Raw genomic sequence first — 17,890 nt, 5'->3', positions numbered from 1 at the left:
TCAGAGGTGGGGAATCAGAGGCAGGGAATCAGATGTGCGGAATCAGAGATGGGGAATCAGAGGCAGGGAATCAGAATCAGAAGCGGGGAATCAGAGGCCGGGAATCAGAGGCCGGGAATCAGATATGGGGAATCAGAGGCGGGAATCAGAGGTGGGGAATCATAGGCAGGGAATCGGATGTGCGGAATCAGAGATGGGGAATCAGAGGCCGGGAATGAGAGGTGGTGAATCAGATATGGGGAATCAGAGGTGGGGATTCAGAGTCTGGGGATCAGAGATGGGGATTCAGAGGCGGGGAATGAGATATGGAGAATCAGAGGCGGGGAATCAGAGGCGGGGAAACAGAGGTGGGGAATCAGATATGGGGAATCAGAGGTGGCGAATCAAAGGCGGTGAATCAGAGATGGGGAATCAGAGGCGGGGAATCAGAGGCAGGGAATCAGATGCGGGGATTCAGAGGCGGGGAATCAGAGCTGGCGAATCATAGGCGGGGAATCAGAGGCGGGGAAACAGAGGTGGGGAATCAGATATGGGGAATCAGAGGCGGGGAAACAGAGGCGGGGAATCAGATATGGGGAATCAGAGGTGGGGAATCAGAGGTTGTGAATCAGAGATGGGGAATCAAGGCGGGGAATCAGAGGGAGGGAATCAGACGCGGGGAATCAGAGGCGGGGATTCAGAGCTGGGGAATCAGAGGCGGGGAATCAGAGTTGGGGAATCAGAGGCAGGGAATCAGATATGGGGAATCAGAGGCGGGGAATCAGAGGCGGGGAAACAGAGGCGGGGAATCAGATATGGGGAATCAGAGGTGGGGAATCAGGGGCAGGGAATCAGTGGCGGGGAAACAGAGGCGGGGAATCAAATATAGGGAATCAGAGGTGGGGAATCAGAGGTTGTGAATCAGAGATGGGGAATCAAGGCGGGGAATCAGAGGCAGGGAATCAGACGCGGGGAATCAGAGGCGGGGATTCAGAGCTGGGGAATCAGAGGCGGTGAATCAGAGTTTGGGAATCAGAGGCAGGGAATCAGATATGGGGAATCAGAGGTGGGGAATCAGAGGCGGGGAAACAGAGGCGGGGAATCAGATATGGGGAAACAGAATTGGGGAATCAGGGGCAGGGAATCAGAGGCAGGGAATCAGAGGCGGGGAATCAGAGGCGGGGAATCAGAGGCAGGGAATCAGACACGGGGAATCAGAGGCGGGGAATCAGAGATGGGGAATCAGAGGCGGAGAATCAGAGGCAGGGAATCGGACTCCGGGAATCAGAGTCGGGGAATCAGAGCTGGGGAATCAGAGGCGGGGAATCAGATATGGGGAATCAGAGGCGGGGAATCAGAGGCGGGGAAACAGAGGCGGGGAATCAAATATAGGGAATCAGAGGTGGGGAATCAGAGGTTGTGAATCAGCGATGGGGAATCAAGGCGGGGAATCAGAGGCAGGGAATCAGACGCGGGGAATCAGAGGAGGGGATTCAGAGCTGGCGAATCAGAGGCGGGGAATCAGAGTTGGGGAATCAGAGGCAGGGAATCAGATATGGGGAATCAGAGGCGGGGAATCAGAGGCGGGGAAACAGAGGCGGGGAATCAGATGTGGGGAATCAGAGGTGGGGAATCAGGGGCAGGGAATCAGTGGCAGGGAATCAGAGGCGGGGAATCAGAGGCGGGGAATCAAAGGCAGGGAATCAGACACGGGGAATCAGAGGCGGGGAATCAGAGATGGGGAATCAGAGGCGGGGAATCAGAGGCAGGGAATCGGATGCCGGGAATCAGAGTCGGGGAATCAGAGCTGGGGAATCAGAGGCGGGGAATCAGAGTTGGGGAATCAGAGGCGGGGAATCAGATATGGGGAAATAGAGGCGGGGAATCAGATATGGGGAATCAGAGGTGTGGAATCAGAGGTTGGGAATCAGAGGCAGGGAATCAGAGTCGGGGAAACAGAGGAGGGGAATCAGATATGGGGAATCAGAGGTGGCGAATCAAAGGCGGTGAAACAGAGATGGGGAATCAGGGCAGGGAATCAGAGGCAGGGAATCAAACACGGGGAATCAGAGCTGGGGAATCAGAGGCGGGGAATCAGAGTTGGGAATCAGAGGCGGGGAATCAGAGGCGGGGAAACAGAGGCGGGGAATCAGATATGGGGAATCAGAGGTGGGGAATCCGAGGTTGGGAATCAGAGGCAGGGAATCAGAGGCGGAAAATCAGAGGCGGGGAATCAGAGGAAGAGAATCAGATGTGCGGAATCGGAGATGGGGAATCAGAGGCAGGGAATCAGAGGCGGGGAATCAGAGGCGGGGAATCAGAGGCCGGGAATCAGATATGGGGAAACAGAGGCGGGGAATCCGAGGCGGGGAAACAGAGGCGGGGAATCAGATATGGGGAGTCAGAGGTGGGGCATCAGAGGTTGGGATTCAGAGGCAGGGAATCAGAGGCTTGGAATCAGATGCAGGGAATCAGATGCGGGGAATCAGAGGCGGGGAATCAGAGTTGGTGAATCAGAGGTGGGGAATCAGATATGGGGAATCAGAGGCGGGGACTTAGATATTGGGAAACAGAGGCTGGGAATCAGAGGCGGGGAAACCCAGGCGGGGAATCAGATATGGGGAATCAGAGATGGGGAATCAGAGGTGGGGAATCATAGGCAGGGAATCGGATGTGCGGAATCAGAGATGGGGAATCAGAGGCTGGGAATCAGAGGCCGGAATCAGATGCTGGGAATCAGAGGCGTGGAATCAGAGGCGGGGAATCAGAATCAGAAGCAGGGAATCAGAGGCCGGGAATCAGAGGCCGGAATCAGATGCTGGGAATCAGAGGCCTGGAATCAGAGGCGGGGAATCAGAGGCAGGGAATCCGATGCGGGGAATCAGAGGCAGGGAATCAGAGCTGGGGAATCAGAGGCGGGGTATTAGAGTTGGGGAATCAGAGGCGGGGAATCAGATATGGGGAAACAGAGGTGGGGAATCAGAGGTGGGGAAACAGAGGCAGGGAATCAGATATGGGGAATCAGAGGCGGGGAATCAGAGGTGGGGAATCATAGGCAGGGAATCGGATGTGCGGAATCAGAGATGGGGAATCAGAGGCTGGGAATCAGAGGTGGTGAATCAGAGATGGGGAATCAGAGGCGGGGAATCAGAGGCAGGGAATCAGACGCGGGGAATCAGAGGTGGGCAATCAGAGGCGGGGAATCAGATATGGGGAATCAGAGGCGGAGAATCAGAGGCGGGGAAACAGAGGCGGGGAATCAGATATGCGGAATCAGAGGTGGGGCATCAGAGGTTGTGAATCACAGATGGGGAATCAGAGGCGGGGAATCAGAGGCAGGGAATCAGACGCGGGGAATCAGAGTTGGGGAATCAGAGGCGGGGAATCAGATATGGGGAATCAGAGGCAGGGAATCAGAGGTGGGAAAACAGAGGCGGGGAATCAGATATGGGGAATCAGAGGCGGGGAATCAGAGGCAGGGAATCAGACACGGGGAATCAGAGGCGGGGAATCAGAGATGGGGAATCAGAGGCGGGGAATCAGAGGCAGGGAATCGGATGCCGGGAATCAGAGGCGGGAAATCAGAGCTGGGGAATCAGAGGCGGGGAATCAGAGTTGGGGAATCAGAGGCGGCGAAGCAGATATGGGGAAATAGAGGCGGGGAATCAGATATTGGGAATCAGAGGCGGGGAATCAGATATGGGGAATCAGAGGCTGGGAAACAGAGGGGGGGAAACAGAGGCGCGGAATAAGATATGGGGAATCAGAGGTGGGGAATCAGGGGCGGGGAATCAGAGGCGGGGAATCAGATATGGGGAATCAGAGGTGGGGAATTTGAGGTTGCGAATCAGAGGCGGGGAATCAGAGGCGGGGAATCAGAGGCAGGGAATCGGATGTGCGGAATCAGAGATGGGGAATCAGAGGTGGGGATTCAGAGGTGGTGAATCAGAGATGGGGAATCAGAGGTGGGGATTCAGAGGTGGTGAATCAGAAAAGGGGAATCAGAGGCGGGGAATCAGAGGCGGGGAATCATAGCTTGCGAATTAGAGGAGGGGAATCAGAGTTGGGGAATCAGATATGGGGAATCAGAGGTTGGGAATCAGAGGCAGGGAATCAGATGTGCGGAATCAGAGATGGGGAATCAGAGGCAGGGAATCAGAATCAGAAGCAGGGAATCAGAGGCCGGGAATCAGAGGCCGGAATCAGATGCTGGGAATCAGAGGCCTGGAATCAGAGGCGGGGAATCAGAGGCGGGGAATCAGAGGCAGGGAATCAGACGCGGGGAATCAGAGGTGGGCAATCAGAGGCGGGGAATCAGATATGGGGAATCAGAGGCGGGGAATCAGTGGCAGGGAATCAGACGCGGGGAATCAGAGGCGGGGATTCAGAGCTGGGGAATCAGAGGTGGGGAATCAGAGTTGGGGAATCAGAGGCGGGGAATCAGAGGAAGGGAATCAGACGCGGGGAATCAGAGGCGGGGATTCAGAGCTGGGGAATCAGAGGCGGGGAATCAGAGTTGGGGAATCAGAGGCGGGGAATCAGATATGGGGAATCAGAGGCAGGGAATCAGAGGCGGGAAAACAGAGGCGGGGAATCAGATATGGGGAATCAGAGGCGGGGAATCAGAGGCAGGGAATCAGACACGGGGAATCAGAGGCGGGGAATCAGAGATGGGGAATCAGAGGCGGGGAATCAGAGGCAGGGAATCGGATGCCGGGAATCAGAGGCGGGAAATCAGAGCTGGGGAATCAGAGGCGGGGAATCAGAGTTGGGGAATCAGAGGCGGCGAAGCAGATATGGGGAAATAGAGGCGGGGAATCAGATATGGGGAATCAGAGGCGGGGAATCAGATATGGGGAATCAGAGGCTGGGAATCAGAGGGGGGGAAACAGAGGCGGGGAATAAGATATGGAGAATCAGAGGTGGGGAATCAGGGGCGGGGAATCAGTGGCAGGGAATCAGAGGCGGGGAATCAGAGGCGGGGAATCAAAGGAAGGGAATCAGACACGGGGAATCAGAGTTGGGGAATCAGAGATGGGGAATCAGAGGCGGGGAATCACAGGCAGGGAATCAGACGCGGGGAATCAGAGGCGGGGAATCTGAGCTGGGGAATCAGAGGTGGGGAATCAGAGTCGGGGAATCAGAGGCAGGGAATCGGTTGTGCGGAATCAGAGATGGGGAATCAGATGTGGGGAATCAGAGGCAGTGAATCAGAGATGGGGAATCAGAGGCGGGGAATCAGAGGCAGGAAATCAGACAGGGATTCAGAGGCTGGGAATCAGACGGGGGGAATCAAATGCGGGGAATCAGAGCTGGTGAATCAGAGGCAGGGAATCAGAGTTGGGGATTCAGAGGCGGGGAATCAGATATGGGGAAACAGAGGCGGGGAATGAGAGTCGGGCAAGCAGAGGCGGGGAATTAGATATGGGGAATCAGAGGTGGGAAATCAGAGGTGGTGAATCAGAGATGGGGAATCACAGGCGGGGAATCAGAGGCAGCGAATAGAACGCGGGGAATCAGAGGCTGGGATCAGAGCTGGGGAATCAGAGGCGGGGAATCAGATATGGGGAAACAGAGGCGGGGAATCAGAGGCGGGGAAACAGAGGCGGGGAATCAGACATGGGGAATCGGATGCGGGGAATCAGAGGCGGGGAATCAGAGCTGGGGAATCAGAGGTGGGGAATCAGGGTTGGGGCATCAGAGGTGGGGAATTAGATATGGGGAAACAGAGGCGGGGAATCAGAGGCGGGGAAACAGAGGCGGGGAATCAGATATGGGGAATCAGAGGTGGGGAATCAGAGGCAGGGAATCAGATGTGCGGAATCAGAGATGGGGAATCAGAGGCAGGGAATCAGAATCTGAAGCGGGGAATCAGAGGCCGGGAATCAGAGGCCGGGTATCAGATGCTGGGAATAAGAGGCCGGGAATCAGAGGTGGGGATTCAGAGTCTGGGAATCAGAGATGGGGATTCAGAGGCGGGGAATGAGATATGGAGAATCAGAAGCGGGGAATCAGAGGCGGGGAAACAGAGGTGGGGAATCAGATATGGGGAATCAGAGGTGGCGAATCAAAGGCGGTGAATCAGAGATGGGGAATCAGAGGCGGGGAATCAGAGGCAGGGAATCAGATGCGGGGATTCAGAGGCGGGGATTCAGAGCTGGCGAATCCTAGGCGGGGAATCAGAGGTGGGCAATCAGAGCCGGGGAATCAGATATGGGGAAATCAGAGGCGGGGAAACAGAGACGGGGAATCAGATATGGGGAATCAGAGGTGGGGAATCAGAGGTTGTGAATCAGAGATGGGGAATCAAGGCGGGGAATCAGAGGGAGGGAATCAGACGCGGGGAATCAGAGGCGGGGATTCAGAGCTGGGGAATCAGAGGCGGGGAATCAGAGTTGGGGAATCAGAGGCAGGGAATCAGATATGGGGAATCAGAGGCGGGGAATCAGAGGCGGGGAAACAGAGGCGGGGAATCAGATATGGGGAATCAGAGGTGGGGAATCAGGGGCAGGGAATCTGTGGCAGGGAATCAGAGGCGGGGAATCTGAGCCGGGGAATCAGAGGCAGGGAATCAGACACGGGGAATCAGAGGCGGGGAATCAGAGATGGTGAATCAGAGGCGGGGAATCAGAGGCAGGGAATCGGACGTCGGGAATCAGAGGCGGGGAATCAGAGCTGGGGAATCAGAGGCGGGGAATCAGAGTTGGGGAATCAGAGGCGGGGAATCAGATATGGGGAAATAGAGGCGGGGAATCAGATATGGGGAATCAGAGGTGTGGAATCAGAGGTTGGGAATCAGAGGCAGGGAATCAGAGGCGGGGAAACAGAGGCGGGGAATCAGATATGGGGAATCAGAGGTGGCGAATCAAAGGCGGTGAAACAGAGATGGGGAATCAGGGCAGGGAATCAGAGGCAGGGAATCAGAGCTGGGGAAACAGAGGCGGGGAATCAGATATGGGGAATCAGAGGTGGGGAATCAGCGGCGGGGAATCAGTGGCAGGGAATCAGAGCTGGGGAATCAGAGGTGGGGAATCAGAGCTGGGGAAACAGAGGCGGGGAATAAGATATGGGGAATCAGAGGTGAGGAATCAGGGGCGGGGAATCAGTGGCAGGGAATCAGAGGCCGGGAATAAAAGGCGGGGAATCAGAGCTGGGGAATCAGAGGCGGGGAATCAGAGTTGGGGAATCAGAGGAGGGGAATCAGATATGGGGAAACAGAGGCCGGGAATCAGAGGCAGGGAAACAGAGGCGGGGAATCAGATATGGGGAATCAGAGGTGGGGAATTTGAGGTTGCGAATCAGAGGCGGGGAATCAGAGGCGGGGAATCAGAGGCAGGGAATCGGATGTGCGGAATCAGAGATGGGGAATCAGAGGTGGGGATTCAGAGGTGGTGAATCAGAGATGGGGAATCAGAGGTGGGGATTCAGAGGTGGTGAATCAGAAAAGGGGAATCAGAGGCGGGGAATCAGAGGCGGGGAATCATAGCTTGCGAATTAGAGGAGGGGAATCAGAGTTGGGGAATCAGATATGGGGAATCAGAGTTGGGGAATCAGAGGCAGGGAATCAGATGTGCGGAATCAGAGATGGGGAATCAGAGGCAGGGAATCAGAATCAGAAGCAGGGAATCAGAGGCCGGGAATCAGAGGCCGGAATCAGATGCTGGGAATCAGAGGCCTGGAATCAGAGGCGGGGAATCAGAGGCAGGGAATCTGATGCGGGGAATCAGAGGCGGGGAATCAGAGCTGGGGAATCAGAGGCAGGGTATTAGAGTTGGGGAATCAGAGGCGGGGAATCAGATATGGGGAAACAGAGGCAGTGAATCAGACGCGGGGAATCAGAGGTGGGCAATCAGAGGCGGGGAATCAGATATGGGGAATCAGAGGCGGGGAATCAGAGGCGGGGAAACAGAGGCGGGGAATCAGATATGGGGAATTAGAGGCGAGGAATCAGAGGCAGGGAATCAGACTCGGGGAATCAGAGTCGGGGATTCAGAGCTGGGGAATCAGAAGCGGGGAATCAGAGTTGGGGAATCAGAGGCGGGGAATCAGATATGGGGAATCAGAGGCAGGGAATCAGAGGCGGGGAATCAGAGGCAGGGAATCAGGGTTGGGGCATCAGAGGTGGGGAATTAGATATGGGGAAACAGAGGCGGGGAATCAGAGGCGGGGAAACAGAGGCGGGGAATCAGATATGGGGAATCAGAGGCGGGGAATCAGATATGGGGAATCAGAGGTGGGGAATCAGAGGCAGGGAATCAGATGTGCGGAATCAGAGATGGGGAATCAGAGGCAGGGAATCAGAATCAGAAGCGGGGAATCAGAGGCCGGGAATCAGAGGCCGGGAATCAGATATGGGGAATCAGAGGCGGGAATCAGAGGTGGGGAATCATAGGCAGGGAATCGGATGTGCGGAATCAGAGATGGGGAATCAGAGGCCGGGAATGAGAGGTGGTGAATCAGATATGGGGAATCAGAGGTGGGGATTCAGAGTCTGGGGATCAGAGATGGGGATTCAGAGGCGGGGAATGAGATATGGAGAATCAGAGGCGGGGAATCAGAGGCGGGGAAACAGAGGTGGGGAATCAGATATGGGGAATCAGAGGTGGCGAATCAAAGGCGGTGAATCAGAGATGGGGAATCAGAGGCGGGGAATCAGAGGCAGGGAATCAGATGCGGGGATTCAGAGGCGGGGAATCAGAGCTGGCGAATCATAGGCGGGGAATCAGAGGTGGGCAATCAGAGCCGGGGAATCAGATATGGGGAATCAGAGGCGGGGAAACAGAGGCGGGGAATCAGATATGGGGAATCAGAGGTGGGGAATCAGAGGTTGTGAATCAGAGATGGGGAATCAAGGCGGGGAATCAGAGGGAGGGAATCAGACGCGGGGAATCAGAGGCGGGGATTCAGAGCTGGGGAATCAGAGGCGGGGAATCAGAGTTGGGGAATCAGAGGCAGGGAATCAGATATGGGGAATCAGAGGCGGGGAATCAGAGGCGGGGAAACAGAGGCGGGGAATCAGATATGGGGAATCAGAGGTGGGGAATCAGGGGCAGGGAATCAGTGGCGGGGAAACAGAGGCGGGGAATCAAATATAGGGAATCAGAGGTGGGGAATCAGAGGTTGTGAATCAGAGATGGGGAATCAAGGCGGGGAATCAGAGGCAGGGAATCAGACGCGGGGAATCAGAGGCGGGGATTCAGAGCTGGGGAATCAGAGGCGGTGAATCAGAGTTTGGGAATCAGAGGCAGGGAATCAGATATGGGGAATCAGAGGTGGGGAATCAGAGGCGGGGAAACAGAGGCGGGGAATCAGATATGGGGAAACAGAATTGGGGAATCAGGGGCAGGGAATCAGAGGCAGGGAATCAGAGGCGGGGAATCAGAGGCGGGGAATCAGAGGCAGGGAATCAGACACGGGGAATCAGAGGCGGGGAATCAGAGATGGGGAATCAGAGGCGGAGAATCAGAGGCAGGGAATCGGACTCCGGGAATCAGAGTCGGGGAATCAGAGCTGGGGAATCAGAGGCGGGGAATCAGATATGGGGAATCAGAGGCGGGGAATCAGAGGCGGGGAAACAGAGGCGGGGAATCAAATATAGGGAATCAGAGGTGGGGAATCAGAGGTTGTGAATCAGCGATGGGGAATCAAGGCGGGGAATCAGAGGCAGGGAATCAGACGCGGGGAATCAGAGGAGGGGATTCAGAGCTGGCGAATCAGAGGCGGGGAATCAGAGTTGGGGAATCAGAGGCAGGGAATCAGATATGGGGAATCAGAGGCGGGGAATCAGAGGCGGGGAAACAGAGGCGGGGAATCAGATGTGGGGAATCAGAGGTGGGGAATCAGGGGCAGGGAATCAGTGGCAGGGAATCAGAGGCGGGGAATCAGAGGCGGGGAATCAAAGGCAGGGAATCAGACACGGGGAATCAGAGGCGGGGAATCAGAGATGGGGAATCAGAGGCGGGGAATCAGAGGCAGGGAATCGGATGCCGGGAATCAGAGTCGGGGAATCAGAGCTGGGGAATCAGAGGCGGGGAATCAGAGTTGGGGAATCAGAGGCGGGGAATCAGATATGGGGAAATAGAGGCGGGGAATCAGATATGGGGAATCAGAGGTGTGGAATCAGAGGTTGGGAATCAGAGGCAGGGAATCAGAGTCGGGGAAACAGAGGAGGGGAATCAGATATGGGGAATCAGAGGTGGCGAATCAAAGGCGGTGAAACAGAGATGGGGAATCAGGGCAGGGAATCAGAGGCAGGGAATCAAACACGGGGAATCAGAGCTGGGGAATCAGAGGCGGGGAATCAGAGTTGGGAATCAGAGGCGGGGAATCAGAGGCGGGGAAACAGAGGCGGGGAATCAGATATGGGGAATCAGAGGTGGGGAATCCGAGGTTGGGAATCAGAGGCAGGGAATCAGAGGCGGAAAATCAGAGGCGGGGAATCAGAGGAAGAGAATCAGATGTGCGGAATCGGAGATGGGGAATCAGAGGCAGGGAATCAGAGGCGGGGAATCAGAGGCGGGGAATCAGAGGCCGGGAATCAGATATGGGGAAACAGAGGCGGGGAATCCGAGGCGGGGAAACAGAGGCGGGGAATCAGATATGGGGAGTCAGAGGTGGGGCATCAGAGGTTGGGATTCAGAGGCAGGGAATCAGAGGCTTGGAATCAGATGCAGGGAATCAGATGCGGGGAATCAGAGGCGGGGAATCAGAGTTGGTGAATCAGAGGTGGGGAATCAGATATGGGGAATCAGGGGCGGGGACTTAGATATTGGGAAACAGAGGCTGGGAATCAGAGGCGGGGAAACCCAGGCGGGGAATCAGATATGGGGAATCAGAGATGGGGAATCAGAGGTGGGGAATCATAGGCAGGGAATCGGATGTGCGGAATCAGAGATGGGGAATCAGAGGCTGGGAATCAGAGGCCGGAATCAGATGCTGGGAATCAGAGGCGTGGAATCAGAGGCGGGGAATCAGAATCAGAAGCAGGGAATCAGAGGCCGGGAATCAGAGGCCGGAATCAGATGCTGGGAATCAGAGGCCTGGAATCAGAGGCGGGGAATCAGAGGCAGGGAATCCGATGCGGGGAATCAGAGGCAGGGAATCAGAGCTGGGGAATCAGAGGCGGGGTATTAGAGTTGGGGAATCAGAGGCGGGGAATCAGATATGGGGAAACAGAGGTGGGGAATCAGAGGTGGGGAAACAGAGGCAGGGAATCAGATATGGGGAATCAGAGGCGGGGAATCAGAGGTGGGGAATCATAGGCAGGGAATCGGATGTGCGGAATCAGAGATGGGGAATCAGAGGCTGGGAATCAGAGGTGGTGAATCAGAGATGGGGAATCAGAGGCGGGGAATCAGAGGCAGGGAATCAGACGCGGGGAATCAGAGGTGGGCAATCAGAGGCGGGGAATCAGATATGGGGAATCAGAGGCGGAGAATCAGAGGCGGGGAAACAGAGGCGGGGAATCAGATATGCGGAATCAGAGGTGGGGCATCAGAGGTTGTGAATCACAGATGGGGAATCAGAGGCGGGGAATCAGAGGCAGGGAATCAGACGCGGGGAATCAGAGTTGGGGAATCAGAGGCGGGGAATCAGATATGGGGAATCAGAGGCAGGGAATCAGAGGTGGGAAAACAGAGGCGGGGAATCAGATATGGGGAATCAGAGGCGGGGAATCAGAGGCAGGGAATCAGACACGGGGAATCAGAGGCGGGGAATCAGAGATGGGGAATCAGAGGCGGGGAATCAGAGGCAGGGAATCGGATGCCGGGAATCAGAGGCGGGAAATCAGAGCTGGGGAATCAGAGGCGGGGAATCAGAGTTGGGGAATCAGAGGCGGCGAAGCAGATATGGGGAAATAGAGGCGGGGAATCAGATATTGGGAATCAGAGGCGGGGAATCAGATATGGGGAATCAGAGGCTGGGAAACAGAGGGGGGGAAACAGAGGCGCGGAATAAGATATGGGGAATCAGAGGTGGGGAATCAGGGGCGGGGAATCAGTGGCAGGGAATCAGAGGCGGGGAATCAGAGGCGGGGAATCAAAGGAAGGGAATCAGACACGGGGAATCAGAGGTGGGGAATCAGAGATGGGGAATCAGAGGAGGGGAATCACAGGCAGGGAATCAGATGCGGGGAATCAGAGGCGGGGAATCAGAGGTGGGGAATCAGAGTCGGGGAATCATAGGCAGGGAATCGGTTGTGCGGAATCAGAGATGGGGAATCAGATGTGGGGAATCAGAGGCAGTGAATCAGAGGCGGGGAAACAGAGGCGGGGAATCAAATATAGGGAATCAGAGGTGGGGAATCAGAGGTTGTGAATCAGAGATGGGGAATCAAGGCGGGGAATCAGAGGCAGGGAATCAGACGCGGGGAATCAGAGGCGGGGATTCAGAGCTGGGGAATCAGAGGCGGTGAATCAGAGTTTGGGAATCAGAGGCAGGGAATCAGATATGGGGAATCAGAGGTGGGGAATCAGAGGCGGGGAAACAGAGGCGGGGAATCAGATATGGGGAATCAGAATTGGGGAATCAGGGGCAGGGAATCAGTGGCAGGGAATCAGAGGCGGGGAATCAGAGGCGGGGAATCAGAGGCAGGGAATCAGACACGGGGAATCAGAGGCGGGGAATCAGAGATGGGGAATCAGAGGCGGGGAATCAGAGGCAGGGAATCGGACTCCGGGAATCAGAGTCGGGGAATCAGAGCTGGGGAATCAGAGGCGGGGAATCAGAGTTGGGGAATCAGAGGCGGGGAATCAGATATGGGGAAATAGAGGCGGGGAATCAGATATGGGGAATCAGAGGTGTGGAATCAGAGGTGGGGAATCAGAGGCAGGGAATCAGAGTCGGGGAAACAGAGGCGGGTAATCAGATATGGGGAAACAGAGGTGGCGAATCAAAGGCGGTGAAACAGAGATGGGGAATCAGGGCAGGGAATCAGAGGCAGGGAATCAAACACGGGGAATCAGAGCTGGGGAATCAGAGGCGGGGAATCAGAGTTGGGAATCAGAGGCGGGGAATCAGAGGCGGGGAAACAGAGGCGGGGAATCAGATATGGGGAATCAGAGGTGGGGAATCCGAGGTTGGGAATCAGAGGCAGGGAATCAGAGGCGGGGAATCAGAGGCAGGGAATCAGAGGAAGGGAATCAGATGTGCGGAATCGGAGATGGGGAATCAGAGGCAGGGAATCAGAGGCGGGGAATCAGAGGCGGGGAATCAGAGGCCGGTAATCAGATATGGGGAAACAGAGGCGGGGAATCCGAGGCGGGGAAACAGAGGCGGGGAATCAGATATGGGGAATCAGAGGTGGGGAATCAGAGGTTGGGAATCAGAGGCAGGGAATCAGAGGCTTGGAATCAGATGCAGGGAATCAGATGCGGGGAATCAGAGGCGGGGAATCAGAGCTGGGGAATCAGAGGTGGGGAATCAGATTTGGGGAATCAGAGGCGGGGACTTAGATATTGGGAAACAGAGGCGGGGAATCAGAGGCGGGGAAACCCAGGCGGGGAATCAGATATGGGGAATCAGAGGTGGGGAATCAGAGGCAAGGAATGAGATGTGCGGAATCAGAGATGGGGAATCAGAGGCAGGGAATCAGAATCAGAAGCAGGGAATCAGAGGCCGGGAATTAGAGGCCGGAATCAGATGCTGGGAATCAGAGGCCTGGAATCAGAGGCGGGGAATCAGAGGCAGGGAATCAGATGCGGGGAATCAGAGGCGGGGAATCAGAGCTGGGGAATCAGAGGCGGGGTATTAGAGTTGGGGAATCAGAGGCGGGGAATCAGATATGGGGAAACAGAGGTGGGGAATCAGAGGCGGGGAAACAGAGGCAGGGAATCAGATATGGGGAATCAGAGGCGGGGAATCAGAGGTGGGGAATCATAGGCAGGGAATCGGATGTGCGGAATCAGAGATGGGGAATCAGAGGCTGGGAATCAGAGGTGGTGAATCAGAGATGGGGAATCAGAGGCGGGGAATCAGAGGCAGGGAATCAGACGCGGGGAATCAGAGGTGGGCAATCAGAGGCGGGGAATCAGATATGGGGAATCAGAGGCGGGGAATCAGAGGCAGGGAATCAGACGCGGGGAATCAGAGGCGGGGATTCAGAGCTGGGGAATCAGAGGCGGGGAATCAGAGTTGGGGAATCAGAGGCGGGGAATCAGAGGAAGGGAATCAGACGCGGGGAATCAGAGGCGGGGATTCAGAGCTGGGGAATCAGAGGCGGGGAATCAGAGTTGGGGAATCAGAGGCGGGGAATCAGATATGGGGAATCAGAGGCAGGGAATCAGAGGCGGGAAAACAGAGGCGGGGAATCAGATATGGGGAATCAGAGGCGGGGAATCAGAGGCAGGGAATCAGACACGGGGAATCAGAGGCGGGGAATCAGAGATGGGGAATCAGAGGCGGGGAATCAGAGGCAGGGAATCGGATGACGGGAATCAGAGGCGGGAAATCAGAGCTGGGGAATCAGAGGCGGGGAATCAGAGTTGGGGAATCAGAGGCGGGGAATCAGATATGGGGAATCAGAGGCTGGGAATCAGAGGGGGGGAAACAGAGGCGGGGAATAAGATATGGAGAATCAGAGGTGGGGAATCAGGGGCGGGGAATCAGTGGCAGGGAATCAGAGGCGGGGAATCAGAGGCGGGGAATCAAAGGAAGGGAATCAGACACGGGGAATCAGAGTTGGGGAATCAGAGATGGGGAATCAGAGGCGGGGAATCACAGGCAGGGAATCAGACGCGGGGAATCAGAGGCGGGGAATCTGAGCTGGGGAATCAGAGGTGGGGAATCAGAGTCGGGGAATCAGAGGCAGGGAATCGGTTGTGCGGAATCAGAGATGGGGAATCAGATGTGGGGAATCAGAGGCAGTGAATCAGAGATGGGGAATCAGAGGCGGGGAATCAGAGGCAGGAAATCAGACAGGGATTCAGAGGCTGGGAATCAGACGGGGGGAATCAAATGCGGGGAATCAGAGCTGGTGAATCAGAGGCAGGGAATCAGAGTTGGGGATTCAGAGGCGGGGAATCAGATATGGGGAAACAGAGGCGGGGAATGAGAGTCGGGCAAGCAGAGGCGGGGAATTAGATATGGGGAATCAGAGGTGGGAAATCAGAGGTGGTGAATCAGAGATGGGGAATCACAGGCGGGGAATCAGAGGCAGCGAATAGAACGCGGGGAATCAGAGGCTGGGATCAGAGCTGGGGAATCAGAGGCGGGGAATCAGATATGGGGAAACAGAGGCGGGGAATCAGAGGCGGGGAAACAGAGGCGGGGAATCAGACATGGGGAATCGGATGCGGGGAATCAGAGGCGGGGAATCAGAGCTGGGGAATCAGAGGTGGGGAATCAGAGTTGGGGCATCAGAGGTGGGGAATTAGATATGGGGAAACAGAGGCGGGGAATCAGAGGCGGGGAAACAGAGGCGGGGAATCAGATATGGGGAATCAGAGGTGGGGAATCAGAGGCAGGGAATCAGATGTGCGGAATCAGAGATGGGGAATCAGAGGCAGGGAATCAGAATCTGAAGCGGGGAATCAGAGGCCGGGAATCAGAGGCCGGGTATCAGATGCTGGGAATAAGAGGCCGGGAATCAGAGGTGGGGATTCAGAGTCTGGGAATCAGAGATGGGGATTCAGAGGCGGGGAATGAGATATGGAGAATCAGAAGCGGGGAATCAGAGGCGGGGAAACAGAGGTGGGGAATCAGATATGGGGAATCAGAGGTGGCGAATCAAAGGCGGTGAATCAGAGATGGGGAATCAGAGGCGGGGAATCAGAGGCAGGGAATCAGATGCGGGGATTCAGAGGCGGGGATTCAGAGCTGGCGAATCCTAGGCGGGGAATCAGAGGTGGGCAATCAGAGCCGGGGAATCAGATATGGGGAAATCAGAGGCGGGGAAACAGAGACGGGGAATCAGATATGGGGAATCAGAGGTGGGGAATCAGAGGTTGTGAATCAGAGATGGGGAATCAAGGCGGGGAATCAGAGGGAGGGAATCAGACGCGGGGAATCAGAGGCGGGGATTCAGAGCTGGGGAATCAGAGGCGGGGAATCAGAGTTGGGGAATCAGAGGCAGGGAATCAGATATGGGGAATCAGAGGCGGGGAATCAGAGGCGGGGAAACAGAGGCGGGGAATCAGATATGGGGAATCAGAGGTGGGGAATCAGGGGCAGGGAATCTGTGGCAGGGAATCAGAGGCGGGGAATCTGAGCCGGGGAATCAGAGGCAGGGAATCAGACACGGGGAATCAGAGGCGGGGAATCAGAGATGGTGAATCAGAGGCGGGGAATCAGAGGCAGGGAATCGGACGTCGGGAATCAGAGGCGGGGAATCAGAGCTGGGGAATCAGAGGCGGGGAATCAGAGTTGGGGAATCAGAGGCGGGGAATCAGATATGGGGAAATAGAGGCGGGGAATCAGATATGGGGAATCAGAGGTGTGGAATCAGAGGTTGGGAATCAGAGGCAGGGAATCAGAGGCGGGGAAACAGAGGCGGGGAATCAGATATGGGGAATCAGAGGTGGCGAATCAAAGGCGGTGAAACAGAGATGGGGAATCAGGGCAGGGAATCAGAGGCAGGGAATCAGAGCTGGGGAAACAGAGGCGGGGAATCAGATATGGGGAATCAGAGGTGGGGAATCAGGGGCGGGGAATCAGTGGCAGGGAATCAGAGCTGGGGAATCAGAGGTGGGGAATCAGAGCTGGGGAAACAGAGGCGGGGAATAAGATATGGGGAATCAGAGGTGGGGAATCAGGGGCGGGGAATCAGTGGCAGGGAATCAGAGGCCGGGAATAAAAGGCGGGGAATCAGAGCTGGGGAATCAGAGGCGGGGAATCAGAGTTGGGGAATCAGAGGAGGGGAATCAGATATGGGGAAACAGAGGCCGGGAATCAGAGGCAGGGAAACAGAGGCGGGGAATCAGATATGGGGAATCAGAGGTGGGGAATTTGAGGTTGCGAATCAGAGGCGGGGAATCAGAGGCGGGGAATCAGAGGCAGGGAATCGGATGTGCGGAATCAGAGATGGGGAATCAGAGGTGGGGATTCAGAGGTGGTGAATCAGAGATGGGGAATCAGAGGTGGGGATTCAGAGGTGGTGAATCAGAAAAGGGGAATCAGAGGCGGGGAATCAGAGGCGGGGAATCATAGCTGGCGAATTAGAGGAGGGGAATCAGAGTTGGGGAATCAGATATGGGGAATCAGAGGTTGGGAATCAGAGGCAGGGAATCAGATGTGCGGAATCAGAGATGGGGAATCAGAGGCAGGGAATCAGAATCAGAAGCAGGGAATCAGAGGCCGGGAATCAGAGGCCGGAATCAGATGCTGGGAATCAGAGGCCTGGAATCAGAGGCGGGGAATCAGAGGCAGGGAATCTGATGCGGGGAATCAGAGGCGGGGAATCAGAGCTGGGGAATCAGAGGCAGGGTATTAGAGTTGGGGAATCAGAGGCGGGGAATCAGATATGGGGAAACAGAGGTGGGGAATCAGAGGCGGGGAAACAGAGGCAGGGAATCAGATATGGGGAATCAGAGGCGGGAATCAGAGGTGGGGAATCATAGGCAGGGAATCGGATGTGCGGAATCAGAGATGGGGAATCAGAGGCCGGGAATGAGAGGTGGTGAATCAGATATGGGGAATCAGAGGCGGGGAATCAGAGGCAGTGAATCAGACGCGGGGAATCAGAGGTGGGCAATCAGAGGCGGGGAATCAGATATGGGGAATCAGAGGCGGGGAATCAGAGGCGGGGAAACAGAGGCGGGGAATCAGATATGGGGAATTAGAGGCGAGGAATCAGAGGCAGGGAATCAGACTCGGGGAATCAGAGTCGGGGATTCAGAGCTGGGGAATCAGAAGCGGGGAATCAGAGTTGGGGAATCAGAGGCGGGGAATCAGATATGGGGAATCAGAGGCAGGG

The sequence above is a fragment of the Narcine bancroftii genome, unplaced genomic scaffold (genome assembly GCF_036971445.1).
Source record: "Narcine bancroftii isolate sNarBan1 unplaced genomic scaffold, sNarBan1.hap1 Scaffold_151, whole genome shotgun sequence".
Lineage (NCBI taxonomy): Eukaryota > Metazoa > Chordata > Chondrichthyes > Torpediniformes > Narcinidae > Narcine > Narcine bancroftii.
Note: the sequence above shows the minus strand (reverse complement) of the source record.